This window comes from Thamnophis elegans, chromosome 6, assembly GCF_009769535.1.
Source record: "Thamnophis elegans isolate rThaEle1 chromosome 6, rThaEle1.pri, whole genome shotgun sequence".
Taxonomy (NCBI): Eukaryota; Metazoa; Chordata; class Lepidosauria; order Squamata; family Colubridae; genus Thamnophis; species Thamnophis elegans.
The window spans coordinates 84,968,057-84,993,570 of record NC_045546.1 but is presented as its reverse complement, the minus strand read 5'-3'; the positions used below and the strand labels follow the sequence as shown (position 1 = coordinate 84,993,570).

The following is a 25,514-nucleotide window of genomic DNA, read 5'->3' as shown; positions in this document are numbered from 1 at the left end:
AATTCATGCGCAATTTGAGTTAGAATTCAGACAAATCTTATATACAATATGTGTCCACAATCAGCAACGCTTCTTTCAGTCTCCATGTCTCATCATCAATATACCACTTTTCCATTTTATCCCAGACGGAAATCATAAAGCTTTAAGAACATCGCTTAGTCTTTATTCTTTAGTCTTCTGCCCTTCCGGAAGAGGAAAGCAACACCCTCCGCCTTGTAGCCACGTGTCTCGCTGTTTGTCTTCTCCTTCTCCTTGTCTCTCTCCAGGTCCGGATGAATCAGGAAGTCCCGCCTTCAGGGTCTCGTAGTAAAATTCTCGGGCTTCACAGACAGAGTTAATGCGGTGTTTTTGGTTGCCAAATGTAACTGTAATACCAGCTGGGACTTCCCATTTGTATGGAATCTGAGAATTTCTGAGTTCTTCGGTTAAGAAAGCGTACTCTTTCCTTGTTCTTAATATTTGAAATGGTATCTCTTTAAAAACAATCAAGTCCTGTCCGTCAATTCTCAACCTCTTGCTGTAAAGCCTCTGTATTATCTCATTTCTAGATTCCCTTGTGGTAAAGTATATTATTATGTCCCTCGGAAGCTGTCGCTGTTTTGCTACCCAGGAATTCTGGCGGTAAATTCTTTGAGTCTGCCAATCAAAGTTAAATCCCGGACTTCCCACCAAGCGGCTGAAAGCCTCAAAGAAGATCTGTTTCAAATTCTCCTGTTGGTTTTCACGCAGTCCTCTAACTCTTATTGCAAAGGCAGTCTTATTATAATCTATCATGACAAGTTGTTTTTGAGCATTTTCCATTTCCTGTTGTAACGTTTGAATTTTGGATATCAAATTAAGGTTAGTTTCTTCCAAAAGTTCCAATTTGTCCTCCGCTTCAGCAATATAATCTGTCATGACTGTCATTACTCCGATCATATCCTTCTTTGCCTGAGCAATTTTAGCATCAAATTGATCATATAAATCCGATATCAGTTGATTAATTTCCTGTCTGAAGTCATTAAGCGTTTTGAGAAGAAATTCTTGTGTTAACAAATCTCCCGTGGAGGGTGTGGGAGGCAAGGGTAGCGGCTTCATAGCAGTTTTTAGAGATATGTTATTAAGGAAGCGCTTCTGTTTAGATTTGGGAGCCATTCCAAAGTAGAAATAAAAGACAAGCAATCAAGCGAGCCAAAAATCAAAGTCTCTGCTCCCCTCAGTTAATCTTTTAGCAATTAGTACAGAGAAGCCTTCAGGAGGGTAGGGCTGGCTAAGTACGTCACATCAAACACAAAAACTACGAGATCGCCATCTTGTGACGCAGCTAAAAAAGGAAGGGAGCCTTTTGCGAAATTGAAGCTGGTATTTTAGATAGTAATAAAAAAAATTCCTCAGGAATGGTCCCCGCCCGGATTGACTTTTAAATAGCTTAGCTTTGTCCTGGGGGGGGGGGGGCAATCTGCCTAGGCTGCAAAAAAGGCAGCGCGGAAAACTGGCCAGAGTAAAGGCTCAGCTAATGTTGAACCTCTTCTCCATTCACAGCAAAAAAAAAAAGCTATGAATTACAAAGAGATCCTAACGACTGACCTTCTCCCTGCCCCTTTCTGCCAGAAAGGGGAGATATCTATAGATCTTATAAGATATACAAACCAGAGTCCTGGCAGGAGCTTCGTTGAGCTCCCGACGGCGGCAGGCTCCACCCCCCGAAGCCCATGCTCCATACTTAATTCTTAATTCTTCAGCTGGAAGCAAATCTCTAGATTTCCAAGAGAGATCAACCTCATCATAAGATCAACATCACTTTTGACAAAAATGGAGGTGGCTGAAAAATGGAGGGGGGGGGATTCCATCGGGTATAAAATGTGTGTATGTTACACAATTCAACCAATGTTCTCACAGCTACAGCAGAGTTCTGGTGACTCTAGCTTTAATCACATTGCTTTCTTTCCTTTTTCATTAGAAATTGGTTTATGCTTCAAAGGGCTTTCAGAATCTAGATAAAATGGATTGGGGAACAGTTGGCAACTGAATAAAATCTACCCAAATGCTGCATACCTCTGTGTGCCTACACTGCTAATGCAAAAACAGGCAGGTTCCTTAAAACCTCTTAGCAAGCTGGCTGGTTGATTATTTACCACCCTACCTGGAGGTCATTATTAGCTATTTAGTGTTCTTTGATTATCTGACAGGTGGCTATAAACCTTGATGAATGCCCCCTGCCAGCAAAGCAAAATGTGATCTCCCTCTCCCCAAAAGTTTGTGAATCTTAATAGCATGGATTACTTGATTGATGCACACTCCGCCATTTAATTACAGGAATAAATGAGGAAGAGGAAATGTGTTACTTCCCCATTTATTATTCCATAATTAGACTGCAAATAATCAGGCCCCAGGATTGGCTAAAGGGAATGTAGAAATAATTTACTGTAGCTCCTCTTTTGTAACAAGATAAAAGGGAAGCATAAATTATCATAAAGCTAGGACAAGACAAAAGTTAAGAATATTTGTTTAAAAATAGAAAATCTCAGTAAATTGAAGTCTGAATCTTCAGCCTGTCAGGTGAGCAATTTATTGCAGCAAATGAAATGCTTCTACTGTACAATGACAGAGTACTTTTTCAGTATCTAATATTTATGCATATGCTATTTCGGAGTGCGGCATTGATCAATATCATAGCAGAGAGCAAGGCATTTACCTTGCCTTTTGGCTCGCATATAATACACTCCATGTTCTTTGTTTAACATTCAAGCCTAGTGAATAGACTAAAAGCATTGTGATACTAGCACATCTCCAGAGTTATCGGATCTTAATTGTGGCAACTTGAGGCTTACTGAAAAAAATTAATTAAATATTAACACCAATTAGAATTTGCCAGTGTGGTTTGGAGAGAGTACTAACTTTTATTTTTTTGGCTGCTGTTTGATAACCAGGGCAGATACTAGCTTTAAAAAAAAAACTTTCAGAATCTACAATTGACAAGAATCTGCCTGGTCACCAGCTGTGCTGTTTCAGATGTTTTCTCAATTATTGCTCTAGCAGCAATGGTAGAAGGATTGTGCACCTTTAGAAAATGATTCAGAATAAGTGTTTGACATCTCATGTGAGGGCAGAACCTTTCTGCTATTTTGGGCTTCTGAGTAAGCCTGGAAAAAATATATATTGCTGCTCCCAAGAATCCACCCATTCAAGTTAAGGAAACTTCAAGCACAAAGCTTTTCTTTTAGGGTTGCATAAAAGGCTTAAAATGTGATTGTTATAATAAATAGGAAAGAATAGTGCCCTTGCTGCTGAGAAAAATCAAGGCAATCGTAAGAGAGGCTAGGAGAAGACAGCTAGATGCTATGACTGATAGCACAAATATGAGCTTACAAGAATTCAAAGAAGCTGTTATCGACAAATTATCCTCTTGTCCACTGGATCAGGCAAAGTTAAGAGTAAGGGACAATAGGTCTATGCTTGCATTCACCATAAAACCTGAGGTTCGGTTTCTGAGTATGTGTCCCATCTTAATCTGTAGGACTTCGAATGTGAAACACCAATCCAAGTTTGTCTCCAGCTACAGAAATAATAATCTGCTTCTCCTGTTTGAAGGGATTGGTTTGCAGTAGCATTATCAAAACCTTTTGAGTCATTGTTCAGAAGAATGAATGAGCAAAAAGATTCCCAAATACATCAGGAATTATTTAGCAATTTACTAATAACAGATGTTGTTGTCTAAAAGGAGGGAATGACACAATTATATAGTCTAGAGGCTCAAATTACTCTATTGCACAAATGAATGTTCATCTTCCATCATTTGGTAAGGACCCAGTACTCATTGCCTTCCTTCTCTTGATTGATCCACAAAATGTCCAAAGTATCCTTAAAAAGGGAACCCATATCCAATCTCTTCCAGGAATGCTAATAGCAATAGCAATAGCAGTTAGACTTATATACCACTTCATAGGGCTTTCAGCCCTCTCTAAGCGGTTTACAGAGTCAGCATATCGCCCCCACAGTCTGGGTCCTCATTTCACCCACCTCGGAAGGATGGAAGGCTGAGTCAACCTTGAGCCGGTGAGATTTGAACCACCGAACTGCAGATAACAGTCAGCTGAAGTGGCCTGCAGTACTACACCCTAACCACTGTGCCACCTCGGATCTTTTCTTGGGGGCTAATGTTCCCCATTATCTCCAGTTTACCTTTATGTTCTCCAAAATTGGATTTCTGCAGATGGAACCCAGGGCCCAATGTCTTTCTCTTCAAATTAGGCCACTTATGGATGTCCCAATTAAGAAGTGAGACTGAAAATGGGGGTGGAGTAAGAAATTGGAGACTGAAAATGATTCAGAATATTACTATTTCTTTCTTCTCCTGACATCAGATTGTCAGCATTTTTTGAACTGTTACCTCGCTGACCCAATGTAGTGATTGATGTGATTTTGTGGAAAAGATCTCTGAGCTAACTCGGTATATTTCCTCAATCTTTTGCAATCAGTTCCGTATCATTCAGGAAAGAGTGTCAACATTCTCTATCAAAATTCTTCTGCATTTTTTCCCCAGCCTCAAAATCATCAACCTGCAGGCATGGCATGGAAGGTTTCCCCCTCTAGGGTAAATTGTATCACATGCTGTATCAGAAGGAAAAAAAAAACATTATGTACACATTTAAGGAAAAAAAAACAGAAAATAAAATTTAGGGTTTTAAAAATTATAATCCAAAAGATGTGATATGTCATCTGGAATTTCACATTTTTAAACACCTTTTGTAATTAAATATCTTTTTATACCATTTGGGTATCATACTTGGGTGAATTGCTTTAAAATAATCCTTTCTATTTCTTCTATTTCTAGACTGGTTGGTTCTATGGATTATTTTTTTATAATTGCTCTTTATATGGTTATCAGATGAAATTTGAGTGTCTCAGATAAACCTAGCCAATGAACTATTTTTATAACTCCAAACTGGGCTCTTAAAACAGCTGGTTAGTATCTACAAAGCCTTAAAATACCTCAGATATACTCCCACGACAAATTCAAATACATTTGTCACTAGCGAAAGCTAATAATAAAGTGAATAATCCCAAAAACTCAATGAAAAAGTTATGTAGCTAAATCATATGATACTTTCTTGTAAAATTGATGGTTTTTTTTTTTATTTTCTCTTGATACAATACATTTTCAAGTCCACCGAACTGTAAGATGTGAACATATCTAATAAAGAAACTAGCAATAACTTTTCACTCAATGGGTAAAAATGCATCAGATAATGTCTCTTTAGTGCAGTGCTTAATTAGACGCCATCCATCCTCACTGTGGAATGAAATTTGTTTTCAGCACAATCACATGACTCAGAATTACTATTTTTTTTTCATAATATATAAAGGTTAAAAAATCAATTAATTGAGGAAGAAAACATCCAGCTGTTAGCTGAACTCTGCCATGATGGTGTGCAAATACATGCAGAGGATTTTAATAAGTTCTCTTGACGCACTCTGTGGATTTATAAATACCGCAATATTTAAAAGAAGCAATATTTTGGTTTATTAAAATGTTTCCCCCTAGATATTTAATAACAACAATGGAGCAATTGCAACTGCTAATCACGAAACAAGTAAATATAGATTATTTGAAGAGCAAAAGGAATACATTTATCTTGAAGTCCTTGAATTATGACCACAATTGGCATCGATATTTCTGTTGCTAAACAAGATAATTAAATGAGTCGTGGTCCTTTTTTTTGCTGCAGTTGTTAAGGGAATCACTTCTGTTGTAAAGTGAATTGAACAGTCTTTAAGCAAAACCTGGTTCCCCCATTCACTTTCACTTGTCAGAAGTCAGCTGTGGAGGTCACCAACGGCGATCACATGATCTTGGGAGCCGCAGCTATTTTAAATGCATGCTAGTTGACCAATGCCCAAATTTTGATCACATGACTGGGAGTTGGTTCTGCAAGATTTGAAAGTGCAAGGACCAAAGGACCAGTCACGTGTCATTTTTATTTTTTTAGTCCTGCTGTAACTTTGAACAGTTGCTAAAAATGAATTCTAAGTTGGGCACCACCGGTATTCCTAATGTTTCAGAAAACCTCTTTGTTACTGTAACTCTACATCCTGAAACTAAGCCACATCGAATGCATTTGGTTTTAATTTGAGAAGATAGGCAGAGCGTTTTGCTGCAATATGATATCTTTATGCTAATTCTATTCCCACTGAATATACAGGTAGTCCTTGACTTATAATTGTAACTGAGCCCAACGTTTTTTGTAGCTAACTGAGACAGAGTTGTTAAGTGAATTGCTGCAGTTGTTAAGCCAGTTACATGGTTGATGAGTGAATTTGGGTTCCACACTGACTTTTGCTTGTCAGAAGGTCGCAAAAGGTGGGAAATCTGACCCTGGAACATTGCAACCATCCTCATTACGAATCAGCTGCCAAGCATCTGATTTTGATTATGTGATCATTGGGATGATGCAGCGGTTGTCAGCGTGAAAAAGAGTCAAGTCCCTTTTTCAGTGAAGTTGGATCTTTGAACAGTCCCTAAATGAACTGTTGTAAGACGAGGACTAGCTGCATTAGCTTCTCACTAATAGATTAATGAAAGTTGTAGCCTATCAAAGTATGCAAAAATAATGGTGATATTCTGTGTATTTCTATAGATACCCCATGAATCAGCCCATGAGAGCCGAGGTGGCGCAGTGGGTAGAGTGCAGTACTGCAGGCCACTTCAGCTGACTGCTATCTGCAGTTCAGCGGTTCAAATCTCACTGGCTCAGGGTTGACTCATCCTTCCGAGGTGGGTGAAATGAGGACCCAGACTGTGGGGGCAATATGCTGACTCTGTAAACCGCTTAGAGAGGGCTGAAAGCCCTATGAAGCAGTATATAAGTCTAACTGTTATTGCTATTGCTATTGCTCTATCTATCTATCTATCTATCTATCTATCTATCTATCTATCTATCTATCTATCTATCTACCTACCTACCTACCTACCTACCTACCTACCTACCTACCTACCTACCTACCTACCTACCTATGCTTCTAAAGGTCCACTAATGTTGGTGATTTTCAACCGCTTAGAGAGGGCTGAAAGCCCTATGAAGCAGTATATAAGTCTAACTGCTATTGCTATGAATAAAACCAATTGGAAATTAGTACAATCAGCACGGCATGTAGTACAATTTAGGGATTTTTTCAGGAGCACTGCCTTATAAGCTTATATAGAGAGTGTTATTATATACTATCTTGAGTTACTGCAGAAAGGTGAGATATACCACCCAACAAATAAATATCCTGTGTGGAAATAGTGTGTTGGATAAAATTGGGGAGACACAAGTTGAAGCATACCTTCCACCATAGAAACTCTCCGATTCAATTTGAGTTAGGATAATCCAAACTTCATAGGGTGATAAAACTGAAATAAAAGCAGAACACCACGTAAGACACTTTAAACTTGTGAAAGAAAGGCAGGCACAGATCTAACAATCAGATAAATACGGTATCATCTGTCTTTATTATCTTGAATAGTTGCTGTTCTGGGCTGTGTTCATTTGACTTCGCCATCTCTCCATTGACTTCACCATCACTCCGTTGCCTAGAGCAGTGGTCTCCAACCTTGCCAACTTTAAGACCTGTGGACTTCAACTCCCAGAGTTCCTCAGGAACTCTGGGAGTTGAAGTCCACAAGTCTTAAAGTTGACAAGGTTGGAGACCACTGGCGCTAGAGTTCTCCTGCACTTTCTGATCCATTTTTTTTCTTGATGCTACGCATGCTTAAGAATTTTCTACTAAAAGTTAGAAAATCCAAATGTCAAGACTTGTACTAGCCATAAATGGACTAGCCATTTGCCTCAGTGATAGATCTAGCCTATTTGATAGCCACATCATTTTTAACGTCCCCCCCTCCATTGCTGAGAGTCAGTTTGATGTACAAACACCAGAAACCAGGAGACAGACTGCCTTAGACACAAAACCAACGGAGTGATTTCGGATCAGTCACTTTTCTCAGCTCAGAAGAATTGACAAGCTTTTTCCAGTAAAAAAATGATGCCAAGAAAACGGCAGGGGATTAAGCACCAGGAGACAAAACTGACTTGAGGGGACACACTTTTTTCCTGTGTTGCTGCTGTGCTGATGACAATCACCAAACAGCTGCTTAGAAGTCGTACAACAGCGGATGCAACTCCACACCCATCATTAGTCCCTCATGTATTTTGGTAGCACCCTCATTATTCCCTGCACCTGGGGTGAACAGTCTCTCTCTCCTCACTCCTCCCAACAATCTCTCTCCTCACTCCTCCCATTCGATGCCAATACATTTTTCCCTCTTCTCAGTTGTTGGTTTCTTTCCCCTTTCCTGTTTTTGTTTTTAAACTTTTAAATTGTAAGCTTTTTGGAACACAGCTGTTCTTGTTTGTTGTTGTTGTTTTTAATACACAGAACATTGATGTTACCCTTGCTGTTTTCATTCTTATTATGCTTTTTGCACAGTAGCTAAAGAGGGAAAAAAAAACAGGGCACAGATTTTATAATATGAAAAGCATGCCTTCCAGTTCAGACTATTAAGCAACGAAAAAGCCAGTGAGGCTGTTTGCCCTCATAAGGAGCCTTTCCCCCAGTGGTTGTTCCCTAGAAAAATTGGAACACAAGTCCCATCAGCCAAAGCAAGAAAGAAGGGACATGTTATCCTGCAAAATCTGCACGAATCATTTTGATGAAGGCAAAATAACAGGTTGCATCAGGAGCTCCTGCCTGACAAGGAAGTGAAAGTCTCCGAAATCCTACTTAATCCATTAGATTTATTTTTTCCTCTTAAATTGTCCATGGCATTTTCTGCTTTGTGGCGCTGAAATGCACAAGCATAAGAATCTAGCTCCAAGCGCTCGAATAAATCAGATTCAAACCATTTTGTGAACCAATTAAATAAATGCTACTGTGTGGGGTGTTGTTTCCTCCCCACTTAGATCATCTTAATTGGACAGTTCATATTGCAGCTAATGTGCTGCCTGTCCTTTCATGCTTATGGTGTCCTCTCTATTTATATCTCTATCATCACTGGCAGCTTAGAAACATAAATGGGAGGATTTCTCCAGAACGTATTTTAAGAGGGAGAATTAATGGGGGAAAGCTGGCAAAAAATCAGGCTGAAGCTTGATCTGGAAAACAAACAAACAATGAATTCAGTACCTGTTATGAACGCCTATATGACTGAAATGCCTTTTCTCACCTGCTCCGAACTTGGTGTAGACATGAGCTGACACCTAATTTTTATTCTTGTCACTTCCTCCTCAACTCATACATGAGGCCGCTTAAAGTTATTCCTGACTGTTTTGATGTGAAATTATTCTCTCCCCCTCCCACCTGCCTTTAAGCAATAGCAATAGCACTTAGACTTATATACCGCTTCATAGGGCTTTCAGCCCTCTCTAAGCGGTTTACAGAGTCAGTCTCTTGCCCCCAACAATCTGGGTCCTCATTTCACCCACCTCGGAAGGATGGAAGGCTGAGTCAACCTTGAGCCGGTGAGATTTGATCTGCCGAACTGCAACTAACAGTCAGCTGAAGTAGCCTGCAGTACTGCACTCTAACCACTGCACCACCTCGGCATAAAGCTAATGCTGTTGGGAAACTCCCAGCTAGGCTGGAAGAAGAGGTCAAGGGGACAAACCAGCTTGGAATTATTGGGCAGCCACAAAAAGCTTATATAAGCTTGACCTTCCTCAAGATCCTTGAAGGCTTATCTGGTTGTTCTCAAGGGAAGTCGAGCAGCCTGAGGAGATTCTTGAAACTTTGGTGGAAAATAATAAAGTTGCTTACCTGGCAGTTTACGCGTGGTTCTGGTTGATTGAACCTGACAAGCACTGATGGTTCAATGCTCAGCGCACCTTACTTCACTGACCATGTCATTATTGCTGTCATCAGGTGATATCTTTATGAGGTGATTATGTCCTTCAGTGCCTAGGCAGGTATTTCCCAGTGCTTATTCTGCTTTGGGCAGAAAAAGAGGCCAGTTCATTGAAACGTGTGTCTTTCTGATCTGGGAGGTTTGAATCAACCCCATTAGCAGTGGCACGAGGACAAAGGAACATTTTCCTGACACTTTGCAGCACACAACACTCTTCACGCCCGTTAGTTGTTCCCTTGCTACATTTGAACAGGGTTTTTTTTTCTTACTGACATGCCTTGTACGTTGAACATAAAAGTAGCATTTAGTGCCAGTTTCATACCTCTGGCAAGATATCCGTCACAAGTGGGGGTCAGGAAAAATTGTGACTCCTTTTTCCTGTTTCTATTAGGTCAAAGACCAGGGAAACTGTGAACTCGGGCACATAGAAGAAACCACTGTTTTCTCCAAAGTGCTTTTTCAAAAGGCAACCAGACTGTTTTTTTCGTCCCCCGCTTCCCTTAAGAAAGAAGAAAAAATGTTTTGCTCCTCATCCAAGAAGCTTTGTCAGTTGTAATGGTGGGGGGAGAGAATGGAAGACTAGGTATTGACAGTTGACAGTTGAGACTGGATGGTGGGGGTGTGGGTGGAAGGATAGGTTCTAACACAGTGTTTCTCAACCTTGGCCACTTGAAGATGTCTGGACTTCAACTCCCAGAATTCCCCAGCCAGCGAATGCTGGCTGGGGAATTCTGGGAGTTGAAGTCAAGACATCTTCAAGTGGCCAAGGTTGAGAAACACTGTTCTAACAGGATGGGGGGCGGGGAGAGAATAGGAGGATTGTATTTTTTTGCTTTCCTGAAAAGTTTTAATAAATTTTACAAATATTTCCCCTTCCCTGCCCCCACCCCAACCCTCCCCCAACCCTCCCTCCCCCCCAACTTCCCAGAGCAAAATACAGGGTATAAACATTTAACAATCATACACTAAAATAAGCCAACTAACTATAGCATCCTACCTCCCTCTTGTACTTTTAACTCCCCTTTTGTTAAATTAAATTTAGATAAATTATAACATTCCTTGTTCATTCATAAGCTAATTGAAATTCCTTAGTCCGATATTCATTTTGAATGCAATCAATCCATCTTCCCCATTTCAACTTATATTTCTCATCTGAATGGCCCTTCCAGATATGCTGAGATTTTGGCCATCTCTGCTAAATTTACTACTTTTAACGCCCATTCTTGAATAGTAGGCAATTCTTCCTTCTTCCAGTACTGCGCCACCAACAATCTTGTTGCTGTTATTGAGTTCAGAATCAAATTAGTCTCTATAAGTGTACAAAAATATGGAGTGTCATCCTTGTGCAGGGGCCATGCTCATCTTCTCTGTATCGTTCCAATTTTAGTATATGTGCTGCCAAAGAGAGCAGAGGGGATTGTATTTTTTTGAAGTTAGCTCACTAAGAGCTCTTGAGGTCACTTGGGGGGTTTATAAGAGTGTGTGTGTGTGTGTGTGTGTGTGTGTGTGTGTGTGTGTGTTTCAGGTGACTCTGAGGTGAGACTGATAAGTGTGTTAGAACATGCCAGTTTTGTTGATAATTATGGTGCTCAGCTGCTCTTTATTTCATATTGTATATTTTATTTGTTATTTATTTATCTATCTATCTATCTATCTATCTATCTATCTATCTATCTATCTATCTATCTATCTATCTATCTATCTATCGTCTATCTATCTATCTATCTACCTACCTACCTACCTACCTACCTACCTACCTACCTACCTACCTATCTATCTATTGTATGGTAAGCCGTCCAGAGCCATGAATGTGAGGTTGCTGCTATATCAATCAATCAATCAATCAATCAATCAATCAATCAATCAATCAATAAACCAAATTAAAAGTGTGCTTACGTTCAGTGGAAAAAAGTATCTTGGATAAAAACATAATCTCTTGGGGATTTTCTTAGGAGTTCATGAACTCCTTGTCTTACATGTTACAGGCATTTAATTATTTTTCTAACTGCACCAAAGAAACATTTCGATTTTTTTTTATTCTTCTGCGCATATGGTGATGTGTATTTTTAGCTCTGACAATCAGTTTCACCACATTCAGAAAGTGTACCCTTATTCTTTGGAAATCCTTCTTGTCTTTGCACAACTTGTCCGAAATTTGGCACAATTTCTTCCCACTAGCTAGGGCTACTGTCACTGTAAATAGTATAAACTTTCTCAAAATTAGCCTGTTACAGACCCAGAAACCCCTACACTGAAATGCAAGAAATCTGGCAGACTTGGTCTAAGCATAAAAGTGCTGGCAAATTTTAACAGAAAAATGTGTTTTAATGAATCCTGTGCTAAATTCAGACGGGAAATCAGATCACACAATTTGAAATGCGGAAGAACAGCAGCAATGTAGATGAGTGTAGGGATGGGATGGGGATCATAATGAGTAAAGGAGGTATCACAGGATGACAAAACAAATCCCAAACCTTTTCTACCTCTGTCACAACTTCACAGCAGGGATGAAATGTTACCAGTTCAGGCCGGTTCACCCAAACCAATAGTAAAAAATGCTACTGGTTCGCTTGAACTGGTAGCAAAAAATGCTTTTAAAAGTTTTTTAGAAGTTCCAACAATTAGATGTGTGACAATCAGCTGTGCCGCAAGATTTATATTTGCTAGAAATCCTGCTTTCTAGCGAATATAAATTGTGCGGCACAGCTGTTCTCCCCCTTGCTGTTCTATTTACCATATTTTTCGGACTATAAAATACTCCAGAGTATCATACATCTTAGTTTTTGGGGAGGAAAATAAGGGATATAAATTCTGCCTCTGCCTACCAGCATCCATAGTATTCATCTGGTTAGTGTCCTGTCCATGTGTGTGAGAGTTGAGGGCTGTTTGGAAACAAACAATATTTGCTGTGTGAGTAACAAGGAAGGAGACAGCAAGGAGCCTGGCTGTGACTTGTTCTGTACATCCCGTTCTGATATCTGAAATTAAAACTGAAAATGAAACTTCTCTGCTGAACTGCTACATTGGAAAACCTAATTTTTGGTATTGCATATTGACTTAATGTGTTATAATTATTGAATCCTGCTGAATCAGTTACTTGTGTGTGCTTTCTGAATGTGATTGCTGCTGCAAAATCTGACACATCCTTGCAGCAAATAGCAAACAGCCAGGTCAGCTTCAGCACATTATTGCAGCCTGATTCAGCATGAGCAGCTGATTGGCGGATGGATCGGCCTCCCGGAATACCCCAAATCAACTGTTCCAGGCTGCAAGGATTGCCACAAACCATCACCTCCTCCGTGCCTTAAGTTTTTGGCTACATTCTGTGTATAAGATGCACCCAAATTTTCACCCCCTTTTGTAGGGGGATGCGTCTTATACTCCTAAAAATACAGTACCTTTGCAGACTCAGAAAAGGCTTCTTAGTGCCTGCGGTGGTGCGTAGCGTGCATGCACACGTGAAGCAAACCAGTAGCAGACTTCAGATCATTTCACCCCTGCTTCACAGGCGCAGCCAAAAGGAGCACAACTTTGTCGTGTTGCTGTGATTCTGCTTTTTTTCATTCTAAAGAAAGCAGAGAGATCCCATGGAAGCCACCGCAACAAGTAGTTTCCAAATTAATGGATTTGCTCCCCAAACTACCATATTTTTCAGACTATAAGATGCACTGGAATATAAGACGCTCCAAGGTTTCGAAGAGGTAATTATTTTTACAAAAGGGTTTTGCCCTCCCTGGCCCCCGGGAGTATTCTGCAGGCCTCCCAAACCCTCTGCATGCCCCATTTTTCACAGAGAGTTTGAGAGGCCAGCAAAGTGCTTCTGGGGCCAGGGAGGGAAAAACCGTGACACATGGGGTGTTTGGGGAAAATGTGGTGCAAAAAACATTTTGCAAAAACAGAGTGTGCAGACCGCTTGGGAGTCCTGTAGAGTGCTCCTGGGGGCTGGGGAGGGCAAAAATGAGTGGAAAATGGCCTGTTTCTTGTGAAAATGGGCCTGTTTTTTTTGCAAAAAACCCCCAGATGTGCAAATAGTTTGGAAGGGCTGCAGAGTACTCCTGGGGCTTGGGAGGGCAAAAACACCCTTTTTTGTGAAAAGCAGACCCCCTTTTCACTCATTTTACCCTCCCCATCCCCCAGGAGACTCTATAGACCTCCCAACCCCTCTGCGTGTCCATTTTTGCACAAAAATGGGATCCATGGGGTGTGGGTTCGGGACACCAAAAATGCTGTATTCAGCGTATAAGATTCACCCAGATTTACATCCTCTTTTTTGGGGGAGGGAAAGATTATACTCTGAAAAATGCAGTAAATAGATTTGAATGGGTTTTCATAAATGACTTTGGAAGAATATGCTGCTCTCCCATAAATACCAGTGAAGGCTTCCCACAGGAGGCAACTGTAGTGTTTGTTTTGTTATAGTAATCAAATATACTGAGAAATCAGTGTGGGCAAACAGTATTCCCCCGTGGAGTTTTGTTGTCTCAGTAGGAAATCTTGTTTAGCTTTACATTTAGCCAAGCCTTAAGCCTTTTTTTTTTAAAGTGTGAAACTAACAGGATGCCTCAGATTTAAACGCGCAGAAGGGATGTGGCAGCTGTGAGAAATTATGCTTACTATTTCCCCATGTAGATTTGTAACTACGGGTCTTGATTACTTTTCTTTATAAGCAAGTGAGTCGTTGAGAGCACAGGGATTGGAGCTGAAGAGTTGTTGGCATGTTGAAAGTTAAGCCCCTGTCCAGAAAAAAATTGGCATCATTCACAATCCTGCTCTCCTTATCTGTTCTGGGATGCCACCGCCTCCCCTTTTACTTACCCAGTGTTGCTTGCAATCTTACTATCTTAATGAAAAGGACAGGGTTGAGCAATCTCATGGTCTCTTTTTATTTTGGGAACCCTTTTAGACAGTGAACTCATGAAGGAAGCAGCGATGAGGGATGCTTGTTAATTGGATGACTAGACAATTCGGAGAATCAGGGTCGCTTTGCAAGATAGGCACCCTTATATGATTTCACATAAAATTGGCGGGTGGCTAAATAAACAAAACTCCTTTTGAAAGTTGTGAACTTTTTACGAAACCTCCTGTCAGTAAACATTAATTTTGCAAGCTAAATATCTATCTAAATCTAGACACACGGAACTTGGAATTTCCTGAATGACTTCTAGAAATATTCAGTAGCAGAAAGTATGAGGACTGTGAGTGCTATGCTGTTGATCTTCGATGCAGATTAACCTGTCCATTTTTTTTCCTATTATGGCTCATCACACAGCCAGCCAGATGTTTAAATTGAATTTACCACTTTTGTCTGCGTATTGAATCTTCCCTAAGGACCTGCGATAGGCAGAGGTTGTTGAATAATGTTAAAGGTATTGTCCTAGGACAGTGGTGGCTAATCTTTTTGTCGAAGCATGCCAAAAGCATAGGGGGGGAGGGCGCACACATGTGCCCACACCAGGGGTGGGTTTCTCGCCCCGTTCCAACCGGATCGGTTGGAACGAGGCCGGCGGCGTCCTCGCGCACGCACGCGGCGTCCTCGCGCACGCACGCGGCGCGCGCATGCGTATTAGCGTCTGCGCGATGCTCCAGCTGCTCCTGGAGGATCGCGCAGGCGTTCTGCGCATGCGTGGAAAGCGTGAAATTCAAAAAAACCGGGTAAGGAGCGGGCGCGGGTGTGCGGGCGCGCGTGAGCGCGGGGGGGGGGGCTTCGCCGTTCCCGGAAGTTACTTACTTCCGGGTTCGGCGACCAACCGGATCGCAGGGACTGGTGCGAACCGGTTGAAACCCAGCCCTGGCCCACACCCATAATGCAATGCCCTCCCCTCATGCATGTGTGCACAACCCCCCTCGCGCATGCGTGCAGGCCTCACTAAAGCCACCGGACTTCTGGGAAATGTGTTGGGCTGTTTTTTGCCCTCCAGAGGCTTCTGGAAAGTCTCCTGACGCTTCCAGAGGGAGGGAAATGGCCCAACGGATAACCCAGAAGTTTGTTCCCAAACTTCCGTTGGGCCCTATTTGGCCGTTTTTCACCCTATCCAGGCTTCAGGAGAAAAAAGGCCGAAAATCAGTTTGCCAGCATGCGCATGTGCGCTGGAGCTGACAGGGCAACGCCTCGCATGCCCTCAGAAATGGCTCCACATGCCACCTGTGGCATTCATGCCATAGGTTCGCCATCACAGTTCTAGGATGTAAACTGTTCCAAGCTGCCTTTTGCAGTTGACTGGTGATGGTTTTGGCGATGCTAATGAAGTTCAAGTTGTGCTTCAGATGTTGCACCCAAGGCATCTATTACTATGACTAGCTTTGCTTTCTTATGCCATAGTTCTACTTTTATTTGCAGGTCTTTGTATTTTGTGAATCCCTCCAGTTCTTCCTCTTTTATTTTATTGCCTCCAGGTGTGCCATTGTCCACTATCCAGACCGTTGTGTTATTCTTATCCACAATTGTTAAGTCTAGAGTGTTGTATGGGAGATGTTTGTCTCTTTCAGATCTAAAGTCCCAGAGCATTTTAGCATCTTTGTTTTCTATTACTGTGTCTACTTTGTGCTACCTCTGTTCTTGCTTTCAGATATGTAGTGTTTCTTGCAGGTATTCCAATGCACCATTCTAGCAATTTTTTCCATGCCTTTCTTTGTTACTAATTTGTGTGACTTTGCAGTAGAAGGTCTTCTGTTTCTTCAGCTTCTTTGTAGAGGAGGCATTTTCTGACTCTTGCTGTCTTCTAAATTCTAGCTTGTATGCATCCATTTTTAAGGTTTGGTCTTGCATGGTTGGAATTAGCCCCCCTGTGTCTCTTTTTTCAACTTCCGTGCTGTTATCTATTGCCAGATCTTGTTATCAACCACTCCTGCAGTTTCTTTTTCTCTTTTAATGTACAAGCCATGTAAAACCTTTCCTTGTCACAACTCTTTTTATTCTTCTTATTTAAAAGACTAAACAAAAAGCTAACATAAAGTGAAAAACAAAATTTAGAGTAGATAAAATAGATACAAATCAATTATAAACAGTAGAATCCAGGTACAGTCGATAGCCATCTGTTATGGCTTGGCAGGAGCCGTTGGAGCTGCCGCCAGACTCCGACAGCGAGGGGGCATATGAGTCGGCCTCGTAGGAGGTGGAGGACCCTGGACAGGGTGTCGACTCCGAGCAGGACGAGGGGAGACTGGTTGGCCACCAGGCCTTGGATCAGAGGGAGTGTTCAGGGAAACACTTGTGAGTTGTTGCAGGATGCATCCCATCGAAGGGTTACTTGACAGAAGGAACAACTGAGTACTTGCAGGAGATGATTGCGAGCAGCTGTTGCTCATTGGGATCCTCTCCTGAGTATAAAGGGAACTGTTGGTGCCACGCTCTGGTTGCAGAAGTCAACGTTCTTGTTCTCATTCCCTGTTTGCGTTCACAATCTGAGAGAAGCCAACTTGGATAAGTGGTTTTGAGATAAGAGAAGCCGGGTCTGCATTTTGTTATGAGTTATAGGATTTTTGCCAGAGCTATTATCTTTGTTTATTTGGGCTTGCAGCCAACAAGAGCTTGGACTGATTAAAAGAAACCTTTGAGTTACGTGGCTTTTGGCTTTCATTCCTGGACGGAGAAAGGGGGGTCAGAACAGCCATCATATATAAAATATCATATGATTACTATAGTTTAGCTATAGCTTATAACACTACGAGATATTTCCTACCATTTGCTAATCAAAACATCTAGTCTATTACATTTTAAAGGTACTTAGTTAACACAATTGAAGTCATTGGAAAAATGAAGAGAAAAACTATAACTCACAAATAATACCTTAAGAACTACAGTAAATTATATCTAGGTAATGTGTCCAATTAGAATATAAATTCTAAAATCCCAATTTTGGATGTGCACAAATCTATGTATTCTAAAGTATTGTAGAGTAGAATAATTTCAAAATAAATTCTAAATATGAAGTAATTCTAGACATTGAAGCATACTCCCCCAACGTAATTAGCCATTTTTCCATAGAGGGGTTCAATGACATTTCCAATAAACAGCACAAACCTTTTATAACTTATACCATTTATAACTTATACAACCTTTTATAATATATACAATTCCTATTCAGTACATTTAGAAGAAATGAGGCTTAGTGAGGTTTAATAGAGGCTTTCAAAGATTTTCACATTAAAATAATTCCCACAATCCTTGATCGAGAGGGTTATAGGAATAGAAAATTGGCTGCATTTAATGTTTATTTTTTTGCTGTTCGTCTCTCAAAGAACCGCACTGACTTTAGAGTTCTATGGAGCACAGTTTTAAAAAACCCTTGTGGAACTCAAGTCTGAAGAATGTTGTTACCCATCAGAAGCTTAATTAACCAAGATTCCTTTCCCTTTGCCTCTTGAACTGTCCCACCCAAGAAACAAAACCAAGATATGTATTAAGTCTTGGCAGTAGCTTAACGGTTTTCCAGGTTTCATGGAGGGAATGACTTCAGCAAGAATTTGAGGAAGTATATAACAAGATTTGAGCTCCAACTAACTTCTGGTATAATATAACTAAAGCCATCACAATTGAAACTGTTAACTTGTTTAGTTATGAGTCATTGGGTATCTTACTGGAAAACATGTTTGGTGGGCAAGAATCAGGAGGTACTAGCACATAATGCATAATTTCAGATTAGTGAACCAGATTATAGTAGGGGTTAAGGTATTAGGCTGGAAGCTAGAACACCATGAGTTTTCACTCCTGCCTTATGCACAAAGTTACTTGGGTGACTGTTGTGGCCTGGCAAAATCTGTTGGAGCTGCCACCAGACTCCGACAGCGAGGGGCCCTATGAGTCGGCCCTGGAGGATGTGGAGGACCCTGGACAGGGTTCCGACTCCGAGCAGGGTGCAGAGAGGCTGGTTGGCCACCAGGTGGCGCATGAGCCTTGGATCAGTGGGGAGGAGACAAAGGAGAGTGCTCCAGATGCCAGCAGTGAGTTGTTCCTGGATGCCCGGCACCGGAGAGCTAATAGGCAATAGGAACAGTTGCACAAGTACAGGAGGTAATTGCACTCAGCTGGTGGTCATTAAGCTCCTCTCCCAGATTACAAAAGAGACTGCTTGTGCCACGCCTTTCTTGCAGGAGTTATTTGGGACTAAAGAGAAATGAACTTGGCAAGCTGGATTGCTGCCAGAGTTTGTTTGCATTGCTGCCAAGGTTTGTAGGAGTCAAAGTCCTTATCTATTTCTTTATTTGGCTTTCAGCCACCGAGAGTCTGGTCTTGTTATTAAAGGACATTCCATTTTACGCTTGTCGCGGCTTTCGTTACTGGACGGAAGAGGGGTGTCAGAACAGTGACTTTGGGCCAATCACAGTTTCTCGGTCCTGGGAAGGAGGCAATACTAGAAACTCTGGCCAAGAAAACTTCAGGAACTAATCCAGGAGTTAACAGTGACTTGAAAATATCCTCCCTCACTGTAAAAAAAAATCAGATTGCAGAAATGCATCATATTTACAGTGCAGCATTTTAATACAATGCTTAAAAAAATACTCCTGACAGCAGAAAATTCAAAATGTAGAATTTTTAGCTCTCAGAGATTCAGTTCTCAAACTATATTTTGCAGGGTTATTTTGATTCCAGCATGGGAAGACTACTGGAAAAAAATATTCCTCTCCCCACCACCAAAATTAATGGGATGTCTCTCTGTCCCATGTAGCTTATGGATGCAATCTCATTTTTAAATAATATGAGCAATATTTAATGTTTGTAATAATATAAGCATTGTCCCTGAAGTCTCTGGGAGTTGAAGTCCACAGGTCTTAAAGTTGCCAGGGTTGGAAACCACTGCACTAGAGTATCTGGAAATCCTGATGTGTGTATGCAATAAGCATATGGTCATACGTGTTTACTAAAGCTGTGCAGTGAATGGGAAAATATGATTTAGAACATGGATAGGCACACATGAAGCACCTGTCACTCTTCCATATAACAAACTTATCTTTCTCGTGGAATCTAATTTAAGGGTCTGTAAGGGATTGTCAACAGGTGCTCCATGCATTCTCACACATACTCTAAAATCAGAGGTGTCAAACTTGTGCCGCCACATTGCCATCATGTAACATATTGTGATTTTCCCCTTTGCGGAGCTGGGCTGGGCATGGCCTGCCGCCAGGAGTCCTCCGGGATTGGGCGGCCTATAAATCTATTAAATACAAATACAAAATACAAATGCACATGATACTTCTGGCCGGCAAGCTGCCAATTTGACATCCCTGCTCTAAATTACTTTTCCTCTTCAAATTCAGATTGCTCTACAGCCCTAATATGCAGCCCTAATTCTATTATTAGCTTACTGAATGTTAAAGGATAGTAAAGGAACATGTGAGTGAAACAACCTGACTTTAGGTCTCTTTGAAAGACAGAATCTAAACCTGACGGGCAAATGCCTTGGCTTTTACAAAGTCTGTAGAAGATAGGAATATTATATCTTTTCATGATAAAAATATTGCTGTTAAAAAAAGAGTCCTTTTCAATACCAAGAGGAAAAAAATGGTACCCCCTTAGGAGGAAAGTAAGGCACTGACATTCACAAACCATTCTAAAAATGTCAAGGCTGCCACATTTGCAAAAAAAGTATTTTTCTTAAAGCAAGTTTTAAATTCAGTTTTGCAAATGACTTGCTTCGGTCTCGCTATTTCTCTTCCTCCCCTTGATCTCCCTCCCCCATTAATCCAGTATTGGATTATTATCAGGGTATGAGTACCCACGACTGTATAATGCCATGCTACAAGAGAAATTTAGCTTGACAATATCTCTTGTTTCTCACAATTATTACCCCCTCCCCTGTCATCCCACTACCGTATTTTCACCCATATACCCCGCGGGTTATATGCGGTTTTTACATACACAGCATGCCCCCGCGGGGTATATGAGTGGGCGGGGTATACAGAAAATATTTTACACAGATTAACCGATCTCAGCAGTTTCCTTCTCCTCCGTTCCTTCCCCCTTCCCCAGGCTTCCTCCTCCGTTCCTTCCCCCGATCTCAGCAGTTTCCTTCTCCTCCGTTCCTTCCCCCTTCCCCAGCTCGCCCAGGCTTTCTCCTCCGTTCCTTTCCCCGATCTCAGCAGTTTCCCTTCTCCCTTACTCGTCGCGGGTTATATAAGTGGGCGGGGTATACGGAAAATATTTTACATGATCTTGAAAACCTGCGGGTTATACGCGTGTGCGGGTTATTTGCGTGGGCGGGTTATATGGGTGAAAATACGGTACATATATTTACAACATTTTAGTCTTTGTTTTTCATATATGCTTTCACTTTTCTGTTATGTACCTTAAACCAGTGGCGGGATTCAGCCGGTTTGCACCAGTTCGGTAGAACCAGTATCTAATGTTTTTGGAGTTTGGAGAACCAGCTGAAGTGCATGGCCCTCCAAGGGGGAGAGAAGAGACAGCAAGAGGAGTCCTGTCTCACTCCATGCACCCCAATGAAAGGCAGCTACAGCTTGGCCACTTCCCTTCTTCATGCTGTCCAGCCAGAGATGGGTTCCTACCAGTTCGCACCAGTTCGGTAGAATCGGTTCGTTAAATCTACCGAACCGGTTAGAAGAGGTTCCACCAGTGGACCCAGAAAGCAGGCCACAACTACAGAAGAGGTTCCAAAAATTTTTGAAACCCACCACTGACACACACACAAACAGAGAGAGAGAGAGAGACAGACAGACAGACAGACCCACATATAGAGAGAAAGAGAAAGAGAAAGAAAGGAAGAAAGAAAAGAAAGAAAGAAAGAAAGAAAGAAAGAAAGAAAAAGTGAGAGAGATGAAAGAAAAAAAGGAAAAAGGGACAGAGAGACAAAAGGAAGGAAAGACAGAGAAAGAGAGAGAGAGAGGGAGAGGGAACAGGTGCCCGGCAAGCTACTCCCACCAGGTCACATGGCCGGCAAGCCACTCCCACAAAGGAGGCCACACCCACAGAGTAGGTTCAAAAAATTTTTGAAACCCACTACTGTCTCCAGTGCTGGAAGCCAACTGTCAGCCATGTGCCCAGACCGCGAGCTGCCCTGCCATCCTCCACTGGTTTGAGAAGCCACTGAGGAAAGATGCCAATGACCTCAACATGGTTATGGTAGAGGTGCCATGGAAAGAGGCAGAGCAGGCAGGCACATCAAACCAGAGGCCTTTAGGAGAACCACAATTGGGATGGAAAAGATTTGCAGGTGGGCACTGCTCTCACATTTCTTCTTCTTTCACTTTGTTGGGGCTGGATGTTGCCTTAAGTCGCCCTCCTCGTTTTTTCCAGGGGCAAAGATGGCATCTTAGGAAGCCATGGTTTAATGATGGTGTTCAGCACGTGATGGAATCCTCTTTCTTTGACCAACTTTCTTGGGGGAAGTGAACTGGTAGATGGGGCAAGCTCCACGGCACGGTGCTGCAATGGAGAAATGGGCAATGGAGTGGCTAGCGTGAGGGAAGAAGGCCACTTTCCCTCTTTCTTCTCCCTACTTTTCCTCCTCCCCTTGTGCCAGCTGCTCAATTTCCTATTTCTCCATTGTAGCGCAGCACCCGGGATCCACATTGATAGCGCAGGGGGAGGGTGCAATTTAACAATTGATTTGCCCCGGGGTCACATTGGCTGTCCTAGGAGCTCGTCCTGATGTGTGCCAGAGCTGGAGGACCGGGATTGGCCATGCCTCCCACAACGGCCCACCTGAACCTGGGGGAAACAGTTCTTAAATTACATGAATCCCACCCCTGCCTTAAACCATAACTGCCCTGATGGTTATAGGAAACATTTTTGAAATTGTAAATGCAGTGGGATCCATCTTGTAAGATAGGATTAGTGGCTCTGGAGTTTAAATTGGAACATAGAATAATAGAGTTGGGGGAGGGACCTTGGAGGTCTTCTAATCCAATCCCTTGCTCAAGCAGGAGACCCTATACCATTTCAGACAAATGGTTATCCAGTTTTTTTCTTAAAAGCCTCCCGTGATGGAGCACCTACACCTTCTGAAGGCAACTTCTGTTCCATTGCTTGATTGCTGTCACAGTAAGGAGATTTGTTCTTAATGTGCTATCCAGAAGATATTTTTGTGTGATGACTCCACACACAACGTTGGTGGCATTTATGAGACATGTCTTACAAATGCTATATAACTGCTATCAGGTTAATAACTTGTGTTAACTTGATTGAGGATTGGCAGGGTGTAAATTTTAGATCGTAGGCATAATACTCTCTTTTCTTACAGCTTCCTTAGCCTGTTGGAACTGGTTCACCGACAAAAGGGCGAACGACAAAACCGCACCCGACTAAACCGCGATGACAAAACCGCGTGTTCTAAAGCGCTCCAACGAATGAGCGCTGAATCGCACCGACAACAGTGTGGCGACAGAAGCGCGCTGTAAAACTAAACCTAACCCTAAACCTAAAGCTAACCCTAAACGTAACACTAACCCTAACCCTAAACGTAACACTAAACGTAACCCTAAATGTAACGCTAAACCTAACCCTAAAAATAACCCTTACCTTAACTTAAATTGCCCCTCTGTCAACTCAAATCGCCCTTCTGTCTCCGCGCTGTTGTCGCTGCGCTGTTGTCGCCGCGTTGATGACGTTGCGGTTTTAGCGACACGGTTTTGTCGTTCGCCCTTTTGTCGGGTCACAGTTGGAACTCAGAAGTCTGCTTTAATTTTTTTCCCCTATTTTCATCTTGGTGAAAGTCAATAAAGCTAAGGCTTAGAATAAGGAGCCTGAGAAATTTTTAAGACCCTTTGACTAAGCCAAAAGCCAATGGGCCTCTGTGTGATGTTTTGAAAGGAAGTACTTGTGCAGACAATAGCAATCGTTCTTTAGCTTTAGCTTAAAAAAAATATCCTACATTCTGGAACAAAAGCAAAGTTATATCCAAACAGTCTTACCATCGGGAAATTATAAGCAAATATATAATATTATGTAAAATAATTAAAGCAGAAAACATTCAAAAGTCCATAACCTACTTGCAAAAAAAAAAAAAATCTACAAAAGTAATCATTCTCAACCTCCCTCGAAATTTAGCTTTCCTCCTGGTGATTTTCCATTTACCTTTGTGAAGTTTTCTTCACAATATGGAAGTTATTTGCTATTATCAAAGTTTCTTTCTTTCTTTTTCATCATTCCTGCCGATCGGGCTGCTAGCCCAAGTGCATTGTTCGTTAGCTTTCTGAGATCAGTCAAAAAGCTGAGCAACAATCAAAGTAATTCCCCTATAAAATGTGAATTGGAGCAAAAGTATTTTTAGGGCCTGTCTGAGGAAAGAAGAGGAGGCCATGGGATTTTTGATTTTTATTTTAAGAAAAGCCTTGTCTCCATGGAGACTGCTAACTGATTTTAGGAATGGAAACTAGGCCAATAAAGTACAAGGCAGTAATGTCCTGCCTGCCATAGCTATACTCATAGATATTTGAGTTTATGCAAGACTTTCTTACTGAGAGATGACTCTAACAGTGATAAACCATGTGTTTTGCATGCCAATGATCTTGGATTCAACCCCATTAGGAATGGGGGAGATTGTCACTTAGTAATTTTGGAGAGCTGTTGCCAGTGTGAGATTATTTAGTTAGTTGGATCAGTGGTCTGGATGTTTAGAAACACAGAGATTACTATCTTCATCTTGGATTTAGGATTGAATTTGATTGTCTGTTCTAAAACAGCCTTGGTTTTCTTGTCACTTATATAGCAATAGCAATAGCAGTTAGACTTATATACCGCTTCATAGGGCTTTCAGCCCTCTCTAAGCGGTTTACAGAGTCAGCGTATCGCCCGCACAGTCTGGGTCCTCATTTCACCCACCTCGGAAGGATGGAAGGCTGAGTCAACCTTGAGCCGGTGAGATTTGAACCGCTGAACTGCAGAACTGCAGTCAGCTGAAGTGGCCTGCAGTACTGCACCCTAACCACTGTGCCATCTCGGCTCTTGAACAATATTAACAATATAATATGTTGTTCATTAATCATGTGCTTATACATGATTCTAGGAATTTCTATCCTTCCTCCATTCTGCCAAAGATTCTTGAATAGACCTATGGTCCTTGAGTAGGACTAGAACCTTGAAGAATCTGCTGCAAGGGATAACTGAATTAAAATATAGTCAGTGGTTTTCCTGCAATTCATGTTGTATCCTTTAAAAAAAAGCATCTTCCTGTCTCTATTTTCTGAAGTTATATTTAATGCCGCAGTGCAAATACTTAGCTAATCTATCAATACTGTGACCTTTATTTTTCCGTACCTTCATGTAATTCTCTTTCTTTAAACACCATCATTGTGCAGATCCCTGTGATTAATGAAGATTTGTAGCTATTGTTATAAAGTATATCATGGAATCAAGGCATTTGGCATAAAAAAATCAGGTCTAAAAATTGACTCATGGCAACTGGACCAATCTTTGTTAACCTGAAACATTTCATTGCTCTTCCAAGCAAATTCACCAGTCATAGTATAATTAGTTAGGAAGAGAGGCAGAGAGTCATTGGAATGTACCAACTCTTGCCATACCAACTTCAGGAGTTCTCCCTCAGATGAGTTGCAATATGTCAATGAAGACTCAATTATCCAGGTCAAAACATCTCAGATTAACAAAGATTGGTCCAGTTGCCAGGATTCAGCCTTTAGACATGATATTCCTGACCTTTTTTTGCCACATGCCTTACTGAGAAAAGACTCAGAAGGT

The 25,514-nt window shown here is 41.5% G+C and overlaps 1 pseudogene; it reads right to left on the bottom strand.

The window, feature by feature from the left end:
* Nucleotides 1–11,173: 11,173 nt before the first annotated feature.
* On the bottom strand, nucleotides 11,174–11,273 carry LOC116510840 (annotated as a pseudogene).
* Nucleotides 11,274–25,514: the final 14,241 nt, after the last annotated feature.